At 42.6% G+C, this 16,778-nt stretch overlaps 1 protein-coding gene across 11 annotated transcripts in view; it reads left to right on the forward strand.

The window, feature by feature from the left end:
• MAP3K13 (mitogen-activated protein kinase kinase kinase 13) overlaps nt 1-16,778 on the forward strand; it is an 82,681-nt gene that overhangs the window by 32,341 nt on the left and 33,562 nt on the right. Inside the window, exons 1-3 of one of the 11 annotated variants that reach the window (XM_054205682.1) lie at nt 7,036-7,053; nt 8,653-8,722; nt 8,835-8,931. The exons of 8 other annotated variants lie outside the window; for them this stretch is intronic. The gene's annotated coding sequence lies outside the window, so the exon portion shown is untranslated. Of the gene's footprint in view, nt 1-6,982; nt 7,054-7,079; nt 8,932-16,778 lie in introns of those variants that run through there. 2 more of the 11 variants (XM_054205680.1, XM_054205681.1) reach the window with 2 other exon arrangements.

Below are 16,778 nucleotides of genomic sequence, written 5' to 3' on the forward strand. Positions count from 1 at the left end.
GCATTGTTACTATTGCTGGAAATTCTTGGGAGATGATTTAATTTTTTTTTTCCTTTACCTCCTAATATAGGAGGCAACATGACTTCCATAGGCTGCTGCTTCACTAGTTTACCATTTAGAAAAGTTCTAATAGCCTAAGTAAATTTTTCTTGTTCCGGTTTGAGTCCATTCCTTTTTCTTTTCACCATAAATGTGGAAGATAGGTTTCCTCTTTCTTTGCAGAAACTGTTTCTATATTTAATAGAAATATATCTCAACCCTAGCTTCTCTTTTTACTCTGTTCAGATGGAGCAACCTCAATGAGTTAGATCACTCATCCCTCGTACTCACCTTGTTAACTCTCTTTTCTTGTCCTTCTGTCATGGTTTCTCCCTTTCCTGAAAAGCCCGACCCAAAAGTGGACTGTACCAAAGGCTTTATCAAAACTGAGTAAATTGTGAATTTGTGCTCCTGTCAATGGATAGAAGTTGCCTTGTTTGTGACAACTTGTTATTTATAATTTGTGCTCAGCCTGTGATCCTCTCAGTCCCAAATCCTCATCTACAAAACAGCTGCTCAGCACTTGTTTCTATATTTGTGCAGGTGATTTTTTTTTTTTTTTTCCCCCTCTGAACAAAACTTGACCTTGGGGAATTGTACAGCATTTTTTAATCACTTCTCCAGTTTCATTAATTCCTCGCCCCAATAGTTTCCCATTTATGCATGCCTTTTTGTGGGAATAACATCAATTATAGAACTTTTCTTTCCTCATTTACTGGGGCTTCATTGTCTGGTGTCTCATTTCTTTTGCAGGCTCCTAACCTGGGAGAGGAGAGGTGACTGTAGCTCAGTTGGCTTTAGAAGTATCCCTTATAACTGCTAATTATACATACTTATTTTTACTTCTTCTGCAGTATTTCCCACTGCTGGCAGTTCTGTTAGTGTTAATTATTGTTATGGAAGACTTCATTTTGGCATGTTCTCTGTGAGGAACATTATTTTGTGATTGTTTCCCTGAACAAATAGATCTGCTTGTCTCACAGGGCCTCTGCTAAGGGTTTCAGCCAATGATTTCTAGAGGAAAAAAACCCAGCAAATAAACAGATTTTCATCTCTTTGGTTGTATTACCCTACTCCTGACTATCTGTATTTACGTTGACTTCTAGATTGTTCATCCTCTCGTTGATAACTTTACAACCCATTGTCTGATTTCAACCACGTGTTAGAGACCGAGGTTTTAAGATAACGAAATTCCTACAGGTTTTGTACAAACAAATGGGCAGCTTGGAAAGAGATAAATGTAAGTGTCCTCACACACCCCTGACCAAAGGAAAGGATGTGGCCTTGTAGTTTCAGATGGCAGAGAGTTCCCTCAAGGAGGAAGACCTCAGTTAGCAGCTTCCTCAGACACAAGGGTGCATGTCCTGTTTCACGTGTCCTCTGTGCTTCCTGCCATCTGGTCACGACGACTGTAAATCTGGGAAGACCATTGTTCACTTGCTGCATTAACTGCCTTTTTATCAGCAAGGAAATGGGCTCTAATGTTTCTTATGTAGCAGAGTTTTCTTTCCAGACAGAGTTCCAGAGCTTCTGAGGAGCTGGGCCAGTCTTCCTTCAGGAATAAAAATCTGCAAAGTCTTTGGAACTTCCCCAGCCTCATCAGTGCGTGTTCTTAATGTTATAGTGGCATGCCTTATCCTAAAATGACACAGACTTTTATTGTGGTGAGGAGCCTGAAAGGTAGGGCTCATCTGGAAAGAGTGGGCTTCCTGGGAAAACCACCCAGAAACGCCTTAAAAAAGGAATCCATACCAGCCTCATGCTTAAACAAGGGAAGGCATAATGCATTTTGTCTTATCGTAGAATGGCTTAGGTTGGAAGGGACCTTAAAGCCCACCCAGTGCCACCCCCTGCCCTGGGCAGGGACACCTCCCACCAGCCCAGGTTGCTCCCAGCCCCGTCCAACCTGTCCTTGAACCCCTCCAGGGATGGGGCAGCCACAGCTTCTCTGGGCAACCTGGGCCAGGGGCTCACCACCCTCACAGCAAAGAATTTCTGCCTGAGATCTCATCTAAATCTACCCTTTTCCAGATTGAAGTCTTGTCATTGGCTTTTAGTGCCTTTTATGTCTTTTTTTTTTTTTTTTAAGTTCCTGAAGTGTTGTTAAAGGCAATACAGGGTTAAAGGAAGTCATCAGGTAATCTTATGTACTCCTTCCCATCGTATCTTGCAGAGCACAGTCAGTCAAAAAAAAAAAACAACTGGCAACTGTATGGGAGGTGGTTTTGCTCTAAGAGGCCGCACTTTGGTAACAGAAGTTGGTAGCACTTTCATTTGAAGACTGTACAGTGGTGGTCCAAGTGTCCGTGAGTTTGTTTGAATAGCTTTTGGGTAGACGATGATACAGGTAGCTTTCTGCTTTCATTTTTAAGCAGAGCTGAATGTCTCACCGTGGCTCACTAACGATGCTGTTTTGCGAGCAGAGGCAGCTCTGTTGTTTCTGGTCTGAGCCTTGTTCCAGGGATAGCCTTATTTATTGCCTGTGTAGCAGCAACTTGGTCATCAAAATGTACACCCTAGCTTCATCCTACCCCAAAGGCAACCCCTTTACCAGTGAGGGACTTGCCTTCCAGCTACAGGCTCTGGGCCGTGGTGGCTCTGCAGCTGCCACAAGAGCAGTGAGGCAGGAGTGGGGTCCGAAATCACTGTGGCTCGCCCGCTGTAAACAGATTCCCTTTCAAAACAGGGCTTGTAATTAGGGCCCCTGACTCAAATTGCAGCTCACCTGTTCTCATGGCATTATGTATGTCCCACTTTTGGGCTTTTTCTCTTTGAGGGACTTTTTTACTTTTGGTCACGCTTCTCAGCTCCTAGTTCTTGGTGCTGGTCCTGTCAAATTGCAGTCCCTTTCACCTGCATTTGCAGGGAGGACTTCTCAGAGTCTCAGATCTGAGGAGATTCTGGTTAAAAGCCTGAAGATCTGATGGTTTAAGTATGATTTGCGTTCCTTCCTTCCTGTCACCCACCCCACTGCAGAAGATTAGGACATTCAGAAGAGGAATGCATGCCTAGAGGGTTGGAAGAGTCGATCAGAGACTTGACAGAATTTAGAACTTGACAAGAAAATGTCCCTCTGGCCATCTTATCTATGCAAATATTTACTGAGGCTTTCTCCTGTTAGAGAATCGCTTGCTGTTTCACTTCACCTATTTATTCATCCAAGTAGGAAGTTTTCACAATGGAGTCCCTCTTGTACCTCCAAGTGTGTGCCGAGTAGGTTTATAAACAGCCTTATTGATGTAGAACTAGGAAATTAGCCTTTGAATAACTTTCATCGCCTTTCTAATTTTCTGCTTTTGTGAGTGGAGTATGCCACAAGAAGTGTAAGGCGTTTGCTTTGCTTTTCTGCTTCCCTTTGTGTCCATTACTGGCCACCACCAGAGACAGCACACTGGGATGAACAGGCCTTTGCTCCCGTGCAGCAGGACCGTCCTTTCCAGTCAAAGGTTGTAGTAGGATTTTTGCCCAAGATCAGCGTCGAGTTACCGAGGCCTATAAATAGCAAACGTATCCTATTTTTGATTATTGGCATAATATTGTTAGTCTCAGTCTTCTGCAATTCTAGTAGTTTTCCAGTTTATTAAAATTGAAGGTTACAGGATTGGAGAACTCGTTAAATGATTATTTTAGGACTGGGCTCAAATTAATATGATGTGCCAACTTAAAATGTTATGCCTAGCAGATGCCGTATAACATTCCTATTAGTTACTAATTGGCTTGAAAGTGCTTAATTATCTTTTTCAAATATGGTTTGAACAGATATTTTTAAAATACTTCTAGCTTTCCTGTTTGCACCCATTACCACCAGTTTTGTCTACTATGTCTCCCTGTGGTCCAGTTACTTAGTTACTCATTTATCCTTTCAGAAATCCTGCTACCTATGAACTTCTTGCTAGTGCTTGTGTGCTCCCTTATGAACTTTGGGGTTTTTTTAATATCTTATAACCTTGTTGTACTTTGTGCAATTTTTTTTTTTCTATTTTCACCTTAATACTGAAATAAAGTTATCTGTAGAATCGTGTTTGGGCATCATATACTTCACAGAGTTCCCTGCTTTTACCACTGTTTTTACCTGAATGAGGAGGAAAGTAATCTCTTTCTAATGTTGATCAACTTAGTTACTCACCACTGATGCGTTAAAAGCCATGTAAAGTGTATTATTAAAATATGGAACTGGTTGCAACCATCCTGTTTTCTAATGCTGTTGTTTGGCTACCAACATAATCTTGTAACAGCCATCAATTTTAGGCCAGTGATTGCTTTTTCTTTTTCGTAATGAGTTAAGGTAGTTATCTCGCATTAAATTAAGGACCTTTGCGTTTGAGTATTGAAACCTGAGCTGTTGAGACATGGATGAAATTAGGTGTTAGTGTGTCAAACCAAGTCACCACAGAGAGGAAAATCTTAAGTTGTATGCGCAAGCTCTTTTTCTCTACTGGAGTCTTCCTGGGGTTTTGTTACTGCTTATTTTCCCTGCTGGGTGTTTGTTTTTTTTTTTTTTTTTTTTTAAATGTCATTTCAATTAACCCTTGGAAACCTCTGAAAATTATTTTCCTTTCTGTTTTTATTCTGACTTCTCTTGTTCTATACCAATATTTTTCCTTTTCTTCCACTTGCGCGTGGTACTGTGCTCTCCCTTCTACTTCCTGAATTTATCCCTTTTCGCTTTAGGGTAAGAGAGGAAATTACCGGTTTTTGTTTCTGTTTTGAAAATGCCAGGGAAATCTGGGAGCTGTTGGTGTACATCGTGTGGTGGTGAGGTTGGCTGTGGAGCTCTGGAGGGGACGGGAAGGCAAGCACTAAGTAACCTGGTGCAACGGTGGCACAAAGTGATCCCTTTGATGAAGAGCTGTCTCTCACCGAACACCCACTCCCGCTTCTCCTTGTGGGTAGTAGCGGTTGCACTGGCTGGGTAGAAATCTCATGCTTTGTGTTTTGCAACTTTTAGTTCTTAAAGAGTAGATACATCTTCAGCAAAAGCTAACTTGCACTTTCTTTGATCTTGAAAGTAGGTAACAAGAAATTTGCATTAATTTTAATTTTCTCCAGCCAGCGTTATAAAGCTCAATTCAAAAACCTAAGTCCAAAATCAAAGCTCAATTTATTGTGGCCGCTGTTGAATTCAGAGCATACTAATACATTCCTATCATTGCAACTCTGGTGGAGTGACAGTATCTAACAATACGCTATGGTACAACTAAGAGATGAAGCTGTGCTGAGAAGCGATGTGGGAGTCCGGTGACTCCCAAACTGTGTCTTTTGGCATGACAGAACTGGAGAAGAGAAGAACTGGCTGTACTGCCCCTTCCTTGCTCCGTGTCAAAGATGCATGAAAAAATAAACTACTGTCTTAATACATGCAAACACCTACCTGTCCCCTCAGATAAATGCATTTTTAGATAGGCATTGTCTCTGGAGATGTGGCTGTATTAGCCTCCAGGAAGGCTTTTGCCTCCTGCTCTTCTCCTCCCTCCACACAAATGGTGCTGGTTCACATGATACCAAATAGCACAAAATCGTTGCTTTCTAAACCCAGATCCGCGTTGTTGTTACATCCAGTCCTGGTTTATTTTGGGGATGTTACCCAGTTTCCATAAGGAAAGGTGAGATTCTCTCAGACATTCCCTTAAGAAGTGCCCTACCAGTTTTGGCACATTCTATTTTGAGAGAATTGCTTCCTGCTTGCTAGGAAAAGGGGTGGTAAAAATATGGAAATTCTGGCTGTTAATAATTTGGAGGCTACAAATTGTTTAGAAGGAGTTCTAGAGACCAAATTGGTGAATTCTGGCAAACCCCAAGATGGTGTAATCGTATAGCTTACAGCCTAGGTTCTTCAAACCTCGACCTTAATTTCTGCTTATATGCTCATCCCTCCACTCCTTCCCTCATATTTCAAAGATAAAAATAAGGCAAAACTTGTGCTCTTCCCCTGTCCACATCCAAGTTAATCACAGCTGTTCTTGCGTGCGTTCACCAGGACATTGCCATCTATTCGGGCGTCCAAAATGACACCCTGTGCCCTTGCATCTAGCGTGCAGAATTAAGCGTATTCATTGGCACGGAACTGAAAATGAAATAGAAATAAATGGCTGGTAGGCTGCCATATGTGGATCTTGTGCCCACTGTTGGTTACGTAGCCGCAAGTGTGAAACTATGCGTGCTCCGATTTTTGTTTCTGAGTGTTTCTGACGTTGTGAGCTTGTCTGCCCGCTGTTGGGAATGTTTGAGAGCTGAATGCGTGATGTTGTTAGTGCTCCTATTTTTATTTTGTTGGTGCTTTTGCATCACTAATCAAATACAAGCCTCCTATTGTTCTCCCTGCAGCTTCCTTCCAGTACATGCTTATATTTAGTTATTTTAATAATAATACCCAGGGTTTGTAATCCTGAAAGAAGCTGGAGAGATGATAAACTCCTTTTCTGATTACTGAATACTTTTGATTCATATAACAGATGGCTGTTATTTGATATGCTGTTATTATCCGAGCTGCGTGGAGGGGCAGAAACTCGCCGGAGCAATGACTTGGAGGCATTAGAGGATGTCCTCGCCCGGTCCTCTCCGCGGAATGGCAGCAGTGATGCCATTTTACCCAACAGCTTCACTTCAGTTAGGAACAAATTGTTTTCAGTCTCCTCTTCCCGTCCCCCTCCGCCCTTGCCCACGTAGCCCTCCTGGTGTTTGGGGGTGGCGCGGCGGGGGGTCCAGGCTGTTGGGTGCCCAGATTTTTACTGGCAGAAGGCGGGCGGCGGTGCCGGCACGGATTGGCTGCCCCCCTGCTCCCCTCTCCCTCTGCGCAGCCCCAGCCAGCGCCGCCGAATCTCGAAACAGCCCGATTTACATCCATTCATGAATCCGTGACGTCAGCACGCTTCTGGGCTTCTTTGCAGCAGGCTGCAGGATTGTGTGGGTGGAATTTCCTTTTATTTTGCAACACTTCCTTTTTTTTTTTTTTTTTTTGCCTTCCATCTTTTTAAAACAAGAAAATGGAGCATCACATAGGGAATCTTAATCCTTGTAAGTATTTAGATGGAAATGTCTTTTTTTTTTGCAGCGTGTGTGTCTGTGTGTGCGTGTGTGTGTTTAATGGTCAGTGTTACCCTTTCGCCATTTATTTCAGAAGGACAGATGGATGTTGCGTTTGTGATGTGAAGGGCTGAAGAAATGATGCTGAGGGAAGGGAAGAGGAAACGTGAAACCTTAATTTATCCATCGCTGCATCTAAATCTGATTGCTGGCCTGTCCTTTTGCGTGTCGGTGTGCTAGACATTTTTCAGTTGCAATTCTGCACGTTATCTTCTTGTGCCCCCCTTTTTAAAGGGGAAGGGAATGGCAATGGAGAATGGATATATATGGAATATACAGGGACTGACATAAGAATTACTAGAGATAGTATAAAGAAGCAGAATTGTATTTTTTGCTGTGTAGGCAATTGTAATTTTTTTTTCCTTGTGGGCTAATCAAACAATTCTTCTGTTGTGTTACAGTAATAAATAATTTAATTTATTTTTGAGATGAAGAGGAGATGTGTTTTTCTTTCTGTCAGACGGGTAGGAATTTGTTCCTTTATTATTGAAAATAGCAGTTTGAGCTGTCTCTGTTGTGCTGAACACATGATTTTTACCCCTCGTTTTCTTAATAGATGAGGAAGCTGGGACTACCGTTGCACTTAATGATACTGTTCACTGGGGCAAGATTTGTCATATTCTTGCTTACCTGAATGGGGCATGATGTCATGTTTTCTCCCAATGAAATGAGGGGAGCTGCTCTTTATTTTTGTTTTGGGGAGGTGCTTTAGGTACTGCAATAGCTTAATCATATCGAGCCACATGTCTCTTAAGTAAATGAAAAATCGGGTATTTTAAGTTGATCTGGAGAAAGATGACATCAGGCCCATGTGTTTGGAAATACCGATGTTATCAATAGGCAGTCTGTTCAATAGAGGGTACTGAGGGAACATGTTTTGATAATTTTGAGGGAGAAAATACGAAAATATTTGAAATAAAAACCAAATGGGGGAGTGAAATGAGAGAGATTCAGCCGGTCTGACTCGCAGGTGTGGGCACTTTTCACAGTACCTGCTGTGTGTGTAGCCACAGACATCTTGGGATAGCCTAGGATGCGGAGGTTTAAGTTGTCGTTGGTATAAAAGTTTTTGTCACTATCTTTTTGTTGTGTCTCTGAATGTAAGCAGTTTTTTGTTTCTAGAGAAAACCCTTTGAACCTCTGTTTCTGTGGCAGACTTCGGCTCTGAAAAACAAATAAATCATGATTTTGATGCAGTGGGGGGTTTTGTATGTTTGTTTTGCTTTAACACCAGTTTTGTTTCCTGTATTTTGGGCCTTCAGTCTGATTCTTTGATCTAGAATGGTCCTGTCATTCAGATTTGTCTTTGTCCCCCGCTGCCTGATAGTTAAATTTATAGCTGGCATTCATTTTCACCCTTGTGCCTGGAATTAGCAAATAACTTCTAGCACAGAATGTATGGTAGGGACTCTTACTGCTTCTCAACTGTACGTGAACTGGTGTTTAAAAATGTGTGGGTGGTGGTGGTTTTTTTTTTTTTTTTTTCCTGGTGGCATTACTAACCTTCCTCTTTTGTCCCCTATTGTCAAGAGTTGGTAAGTGGCTTATCTCCAGTGGATCAGAAAATTGACTAGTGATTTATTTGAAAACCTCTTCATAGGTAAGCAGTTTCACAATTAGTAGTTATTAAAACATGTTTCTGCTCTAAGCAGAAGCAGGATAAGAAAGGTTTTACAGTATTTCCTGTTTTCTTATGACTTTTTTTTTTACAGCAAATGTGAGATGGTGACTGATTAGACTGGAGTTGTTCGTATCTGGTACCTGTTCCAGGCTTTCTGCGGTTGAGATGTGTGGAGTGGATTTCAAATAGTAAGACTTCTCAAAATGGCAGAGTCTTTAAATAAAGCTTTCATACATAAAAATAAAAGAAGTCTGATGTTGGTGATACGGGCAGATTTAAAATTGGTGCAGATTTCTCTTCAGCTGTAGTCCCTGGGGCCAGGGTAGGCAAGGGAAGGCGCCTGAACCTTGCCGTGCATAGAGCATTTTAGCCAAGCTCTCGCCTGAGACCCTGTGTTTGGAGGAAGGCAGTAGCGGAGTTACTGTTCTTACAACTTCCAGTGAGTTTCTCAGCCATAACTGAATTGAAGTAAGTCAACTGAGGCAAACGTTACCTCTGCATCTGCAGCAGAGGCTGAAGCTCACAGGGGTTTGGCCCTCCAGCAAGCCCCGGCCAGCTTATGTGACTTTTTTGGGTTTTTTTTTTAATCCCTCCTTGGCAAATACCTCCTGTGCACGGGTTTAGTCTTTTGTAGGCTTCTGTTTTTGTGACCTTAAGCAAATCACTCTTGCTTCTTGGGGAAGAGGGGGGAAATATTTCACCTGAACCACGTACTGCTTTGGATTGAATAGCAAGTTGGCAGCTGCGGCAGAAATACCGAGGTGGGCTGGAGCAGAAGCACTGTGTGCACTTACTGCCACCCCTATAAATACTCAACATGGATTTTGACCTCTGTCCTCCTTCCCTGTTTACAACTTCAACCGAAACGTCGGCTGTTGGAGTGCATTCAAAGGCATTAGCAACAATTGGGTGTAGGCCAGGGTGAAGAATGGATTTTTTTCTTCTGTGTAAAGTACGTGGGTTTTATAATCCTCCAGCGAACCTGTAATTGCTTGTGCTGTTTCTTCTGGAGCAGTCGCTGGCTCAGCGTGAGAGGTGCTGTAAGGGAAGGAAGGAGAAAGTCCTGGCGCGGTGTGGGTGGGAGGCTGGACTTTTTCCAGTGTAGTGGGCTTGAGGAATGGAGGTCTCTCTGTGTGGACATTTTCTTCATTCCTAGGATGTTTGTCCTTTCCCATCCCCAACCCCTTACTTTTACCTTCTGGAGGACACCAACATCAGAAATGCAGCTGCACAGCTGTGACTTTTCTGCTGAAACACATCTAACCTCACCGTCCTTTTGTACCTGAGGAGATCCTCCAATGTCGGTTTACCAACCGTAGCCAAGTGATCTGGGCAGGGATGAGCCGAGGGGCCGAGCGCTGCTTTGGAGGGTCTCTGCAAGGTGTTAGATGGCACATGTCATGTCAGGCTTCCGCAGGCTCCTCTGCGGTTCTCCAGTCCATGACTGTGTGTTGTGTGTGTGCTGTCTTGATCACGTTACCATCATGTAAAGCTCTAGTGGCCTAAGAATAGGATCACTCCTCTCGGATGTTGCTCTAACCCCTTGCGCTGTGTTGGTAATATGGGCTTAATAGAGGCTCCTGAGCAAGTCATTGTGCTGCTTCTCTGGCAAGGAGTAATCCTCTTTGCTCGTAGAAGTGTTATGGTGCTTAGTAAATACAACTTAGTACTGCTGTCATTTCTCATCTGAGAGATCTGCCAGCTGCATTTCCAGTGTCCCCTTCCCATCAGGCGCCCACGCTCCGGGGTGCCGTTACACCTAGCGTAATGTTGATAGTGGCCAAAGCATTGCACGTACCCCAGTAATATTTGTACTTTTGTGGACAGTTGTTTGGTTACATTCATACTGGGTATGAAGCATGTAAGCTGTTAGGGCTGAGAAGTTTGTGTGTATAGCTTTTACATATCAGTGTGCTTTGCAAATATTGAATAATTCATATCTACTACAAAAATAAGAGCAAGTGTGTGAGTGAATTTACCTGAGACCAGTTTGATGCCTCACATGAATTAAAGTGAGAGTTTGATTCATTCACTGGATTCCTGAAAATAGTACTTTGATATTGATCTTCATCCTCAAAGATCTTTCAGACATTAATTAATCTTAACACTACTCCTTGGAGGAAAATACGATGTTTCAGTTCTGTAAGTGAGGGAAATTACAAGATAGTGTTCATTGGTAGTACTGGAACATTTTAATGGCTTCATGTGGCAATGTCAAAGAAGCTGTAAGGCGTCTGTGAAGCTAATTTTGAGTTTTTTCCTGGGTTTTGTAGTTGTAAAATATATGAATTTAAATCCTTTAATCTGTTATTGCTATATAGTAATATTACACAGATCTTTAATGCGGTAAGAAAAAAAAGTGCAGAATTCTGGAGGCTGAGGAGAGAAAAAGAGCAGAGCAGAGCCTGGAGTCTGGGACTGGGTTTTAAAAGTTGTTTCATACTATGAAGACAGCTGGAAAGATAAAAGAGTGTAACTTAAGGTCACTTCTAAATTTTGATCTAAGACAGATTCCAGTAGTAATTCAGTAGTATAAAAGACTAATTGGCGTTTAGTCTGCCTTTCATGCCAGCTAAATGTTTTACAATAGTATTGATGAGCCTGTGATGGAGGGTATTGATGGTCAATGAGACACCAGAACACGGTATGTGAAACTCCTGGTGTTTAGTGTCTGCAACCAGAGTGAGGGGAAACAGAAGCAGCGAACGGGCGCGCAAAGTTAAACCCATTTTTGTGAAGTGAAATTCTTGTAACAGTATGGTGCGAGATGGCCCGTGGGTTGTTACCCCTACCCCCAAAGGCAGGTGGCTGATAGATTGTCCTCTCTTCAAAACCTGAGGACCTCAGTTGGGAAGCAGAGAGAAGGGCTGCTTTGCAACAGAAATGTGCGGTACCAAAATCCTGCAGTGAATATGAGAGTCATTATGCAACATCACTTATTTCCTATGGCATCAGATTATGCAATTTCTGAGCAGAAGAATGCAAAGCCCTGGAAGAACACAGTAGCATTTCAGCAGATCCAAAAATACCTTATACAGGATAGAGGAAGCATTTATGTATGTGGTGCTGAAAATACAGTTATGTAAGCCGCTTATTTCACAAACGGGGCTTTGGGAAGCTGGCTGGCAGGTGAAATGGGAACCAGTCCCGCTTTCACTGAAATCAGCTGAAGAGGTCTCCCCGAGTACAAGGGAGGGTGGATTTGGCTCTTTGTCTGCCTTGTTCGCAAAGGTGATGGTTTTTTTTTTTTCTTTGTTTATTCCTCGTGTCAAAAAAAAAAAAAAAAAAAAAAAGTGGGTGCTAGATTTTTTTATTTCCAAATCAAGCACTACTTCTCCACCCCCCCACAAATTTGTGACTTTATGTTGAAGGAGTTCCTAGTTAAATGTGTCTAGTGTTTGTGGAGGTAGAAATTCATTCCTATGCTGAGAGCCAGTGCAGATGCACAAATTTCATGTAGGGCTAAGAGTCAACACAGTTCTTCTAAGGTGAAGTAACGCCTTGGGAATCTATTAAATTTCTTTGGGGGAGTCAAGAGCATGTGAGGAAAGGGGATCTGGTTGATACAATCTGTTGGAATTTTGGCAAGACTCTTAAAGAAACTAAACAGCTATAAAATAACAGGGACACCCCTGCTGCAGACAAATGGTGTGAAATAAGAGCAGTGATAAATAGTAATGTTGAAACATCCTTCTCTAGAAGGAGTTGTCGTACGGCTCTGCTTTGGAGATGGCATTACTCGTACTCTTTTTCCACCTTTTCTTTCCTTACCCCGATCATTTAGGAATATGCTGGAGCAAGAGCACTTAGGCTGTGAAGCTATGGAAGTAAGTTCTTCAGGATAATAAACATGTAAGCCAATTGCAGAGACTACTGGAAGGCTCTCATGAACTTGGGTGATGAAATGTCAGTCAAATTTAGCATTGATCAAATCCAGTTTAATCTTTACATCCTGTAAACAAGAATTAGGCTCTGAACTAGCTTTTTTCTGTTCAAGAATGAGATCTTAAGGTTGTAAGAGACCTATGGAAGTTAGCTCAGCATCCTGAAGCACGCTTAGACATCAGGTAGCATTAGAGGAATAGTTAGGAAAGAACAAAAATGCACATTATGCCTGTGTACACTTCCGTGGTGTGCCCACATCAGGGGTTCTGTCTGCGGTCGTACTCCCCCGTTTCTAAACTGATGCAGGAGAAATGGAAAAGATGGGGAGAGGTGATCAAAGATACAGAACAACTTCATCGGGTGAATGGGTAGGTAGTGTGGGAATTTGTAGGCTTGAAAAAAGATGTTGGAGGGGAGGATAAAATCACAGCTGGCATTGAGAAGATAAATAGGGTTCCAAGTGTCATTGAAAGTGGTTGTTCAAAGAATGGAGTTAGATGAGCAATGCGAAGTGAAGAATAGTTAGTGTTACTTTACCCAACATACAGTTAAGCTACAAAACTCCTTGCCACAGCATGGTGGTTGCCAGTGTTACGGTTAAAAAATTTACACAGGAAAAATATAGTTGTGGGCTATAGAATAGAAAAGTAGCACTCTGTGCTGCTGATGGAGAGAGTCCCTGAGCTGCAGATCGCGGGGAACTGGGTGGGAGTGCCCTGGGGCGGTTTTGCTGTCTGCTGATCCTTTTCTTGGGCTTTGGAGGCAGAAAACGGGGATAGATGAACCTGTCATTCTGGCATGGTACGGTTTCTTCTTAGGTTGTAGTCTAGGTGCCGCTTATTTCTGCTCTGACAGGCTTAGTTGGAATGGATAAGGTGCGTAGCAAACCTCTAGCTGTCTCTATGCACAGAGCTTGAATTCAGCCATTATGAATATTTCTTGGCTGGTATACTGTCCTATTTTTGTCATTGTCAGGAAGGGTTCAGACCAGAGAGCTAGACAGAGTTCTCTTCCTCGCCCATGCAGTGACAGACAAAAGTATATTACAACTGTAAAATCACTTTTGCCAAAAATGTTGGGTCCCTGTTTTAGGGAAGACTGAATATATTGGATAAAGGCTAACTTAAGTCAGCAGATGCATGAATTCAGACTTCTGTTGTGGCAATACGGACATAGCTCCATACAACATAGTTACGTGTCTGTGGTCGCACCTGCTTAATGCCTGTGGCTGTGTTAAAATATTTTGTTAACATTTTAGAATGATCACAATAGTTGCAAACCCTGAGCAGTTGCTGCCACGTCGCTCAGGAAATGATTATGGTGTCTGCAGAAGTTAGTTGTCTTATGTTGAGATGGCATCCAAGTATTTACTGGGGAAAGGAATTAAAAGTATATATTCCAGTCAGTATTCTGCAGTAGGTACAGAAGTAGTGTCATGTTTGTCTGACAACCAGAAAGAACAGGGTAAAGCACAAAAAAAGCCGGTGTTACGCTTCAGTTTTCCCGGATAAATCTGCTGTTTTCTTGTAGAGTAAGTTAGGGTACATGCATAAATGTGCTCAGAGCTGTTGCAGTGACAGTCAAAAAGTCTCAAGTAGGTCAGATGAATAATTTTTAACTGTTTCATCAGAAATTAATTATGTTTTGGCAATGTCATAATTGTAATATTTAAAAATAAGGCTGGATCATGGCCCAGCATTCATGCGGGTGGGAGATGGGACGTATGTTGTGGTGTGGAAGAAGCATCCTTCCTTGAAGGAGCAGTGCGTCTCCAGAAAGAGATTGATTGCCTAAAAAACCCTAAGCTTTTGCCTTGGCCTTCTCCACAGTTAGCTTAAAGACTTGCCCATAAAGTGAGATACACTGCACCGAGTTAATACAGGCTAGCTTAATAGTGTAGTTTCTTTTTTGGAAACCTAACAAAATAGAGCTTTTATTTATTTATTTTTTTTTTTTTTTAAACCAGGAGAAGGGAAAGGAGGGCAGACCAGTTCTGGGTGAAGCTTCAGGATATGTTCGTTTGCAATTCCTTCCTCTGCATAATGTGACCTCAAAAAAATCCCCAAAACTAAACCAAAAACCCTGAAAACAAAGAGGTTGCATTTTGATGACGTGTAGCTCATTCTCTATTAAAAAATTTGCTACAGTTTGTGTTTAAAGCAACTGTGCAAAACCCAAGCATATATTCCAAGTTATATAAAACTATAAAACTGCAGCATAAGAGGAGTGTCTGATCCACTCATACAGCGCTTTCCTCAGCAAGAGACCAGGGAAAAGAAAAAGTTTGTTGGAATCCTGTGAAATAAAATCATGTGATTTCAAATCCCAAAGGTCAGAAGTGACAGCCAAAGCTCTGGTACTTGCCAGCTCAGCAACTCCCAGTTCCTTCTGGTGCTCAAGTTGTATGATGTGCAAGGTCAAGAGGTGGGAGAGGACTCTATCAACCAGTTGTAAAAGTTCCCCGTAGAAATCGAGAGATGATCACAAGGGGGAGGAGAACTCAGATTCAAGTGAGATAACTATACTTTATAAGCATAGGTGTGTCAACCCCACCGCTCAAGTTGGTGTCATCAGCAAACTTGCTGAAGATGCATTCAGTCCCACTGTCTGTGTCATTGGTGAAGGTATTGAACAGTACTGGTCCCAATACAGACCGCTGAGGGACACCACTTGCCACAGATCTCTATCTGGACCTTGAGTTGTTGACCACTACCCTCTGGATGTGACCATCCAGCCAGTTCCTCATCCACCAAACAGTCCATCCATCAAATCCGTAGCTCTCCGGTTTAGAGAGAAGGAAGTTGCGGGGGACCGTGTTGAAGGCCTTACAGAAGTCCAGATAGATGACATCTGTAGCTCTTCCCTTGTCCACTGAGGTAGTCACTCCATCCTAGAAGGCCACTAGATTGGTCAGGCAGGACTTGCCCCTGGTGAAGCCATGCTGGCTCTCTCGAATCACCTCCCTGTCCTCCATGCGCCTTAGCATAGCTTGTAGGAGGAGCTGTTCCATGGTCTTCCCGGGCACAGAAGTGTGGCTGACAGGTCAGTAGTTGCCAAGGTCCTCCTTCCTACCTTTTTAAAACATGGATGCAACGTTTCCCTTTTTCCAGTCACTGGGGAGTTCATCTGGCTGCTGTGACTTTTCAAGTCGTGAATGTAAGTAGTGATCTTTGTAGAGTGGAGTTGATGGTTGGACTCCATGATCCCAAGGGTCTTTTCCAACCTAAATGATACTATGATTCTATGATATGGACAGGAATCTCTTCTGTCCTTGATATTTGCCATATTTGCTTGCTACCAGTCTGCTAGGTTCTGCCAGCTGCTCTTTTTTCAGCCCTCAAAAGTGGATCAGACAGTTGCTTTTATTTCCTTTGTATATTGGAAGTGCAAGCATAGAATATGCTCGACTGGGTAATATAGGAAATAGCGCTTCAAGGGAACTAAATATTGCTGGCCATTTGTGCCGTTAGGAAACAGAGCGGCAACCACTTTGTACTTATGGAACCTTTACAGCATACTAACATTTTGTTTGCGTGCTGTATCTGGAATTGTGATTTGCTACTCTGTTCTTAGCACAGCTCTTTAAAGGAGAAACTTACATTGTGGTCCGTGCAAGGCATTTGTTTAACTCTGCCATGTCTTCAAACCTGAGCATCGCTTTGACACTGTCATAAGTATTGGTCTTGCATAGGCAGGTGCCTGCTTTGATTGCTCTGTGTGTGAGAACACTTACTAGAGGGATGTTTCGAGGAGCAGACACAGTGTCAGGTGACGTGAGAATACGCCTTGTGGTAACTGATTCACCTGCTCCGGTGCTGCTTCAGGTAAACTGTCACTTTTCTAATAGTTTTAAACTGCATTTCGGGCTGCCTGATGTGTTGAGGTGCAGCCTCGCTCTTCCCAGAAGAAGGTGTGCTTTGGGCTCCTTCTCTCTGGGCACGGTGGGATTTTGCCTGGAAATGGAATAATTTACAAGAAGTTGTGATGGTACAAAGTTACACCGAGCCTCAAATTTCCTCATAGACGTAAAATAAATTTGTTAGCCGCAGAGCGTGTGAACTCATCACAACAGTGCAAATCAGAGGGTCTGCCTGGAAGTCTGCTTTTACAGAAGCACTTCGTGAAATCTGAGTATCTTAAATATGCACAC

Source organism: Rissa tridactyla, chromosome 6 (assembly GCF_028500815.1).
Source record: "Rissa tridactyla isolate bRisTri1 chromosome 6, bRisTri1.patW.cur.20221130, whole genome shotgun sequence".
In the NCBI taxonomy this organism is placed as follows: domain Eukaryota; kingdom Metazoa; phylum Chordata; class Aves; order Charadriiformes; family Laridae; genus Rissa; species Rissa tridactyla.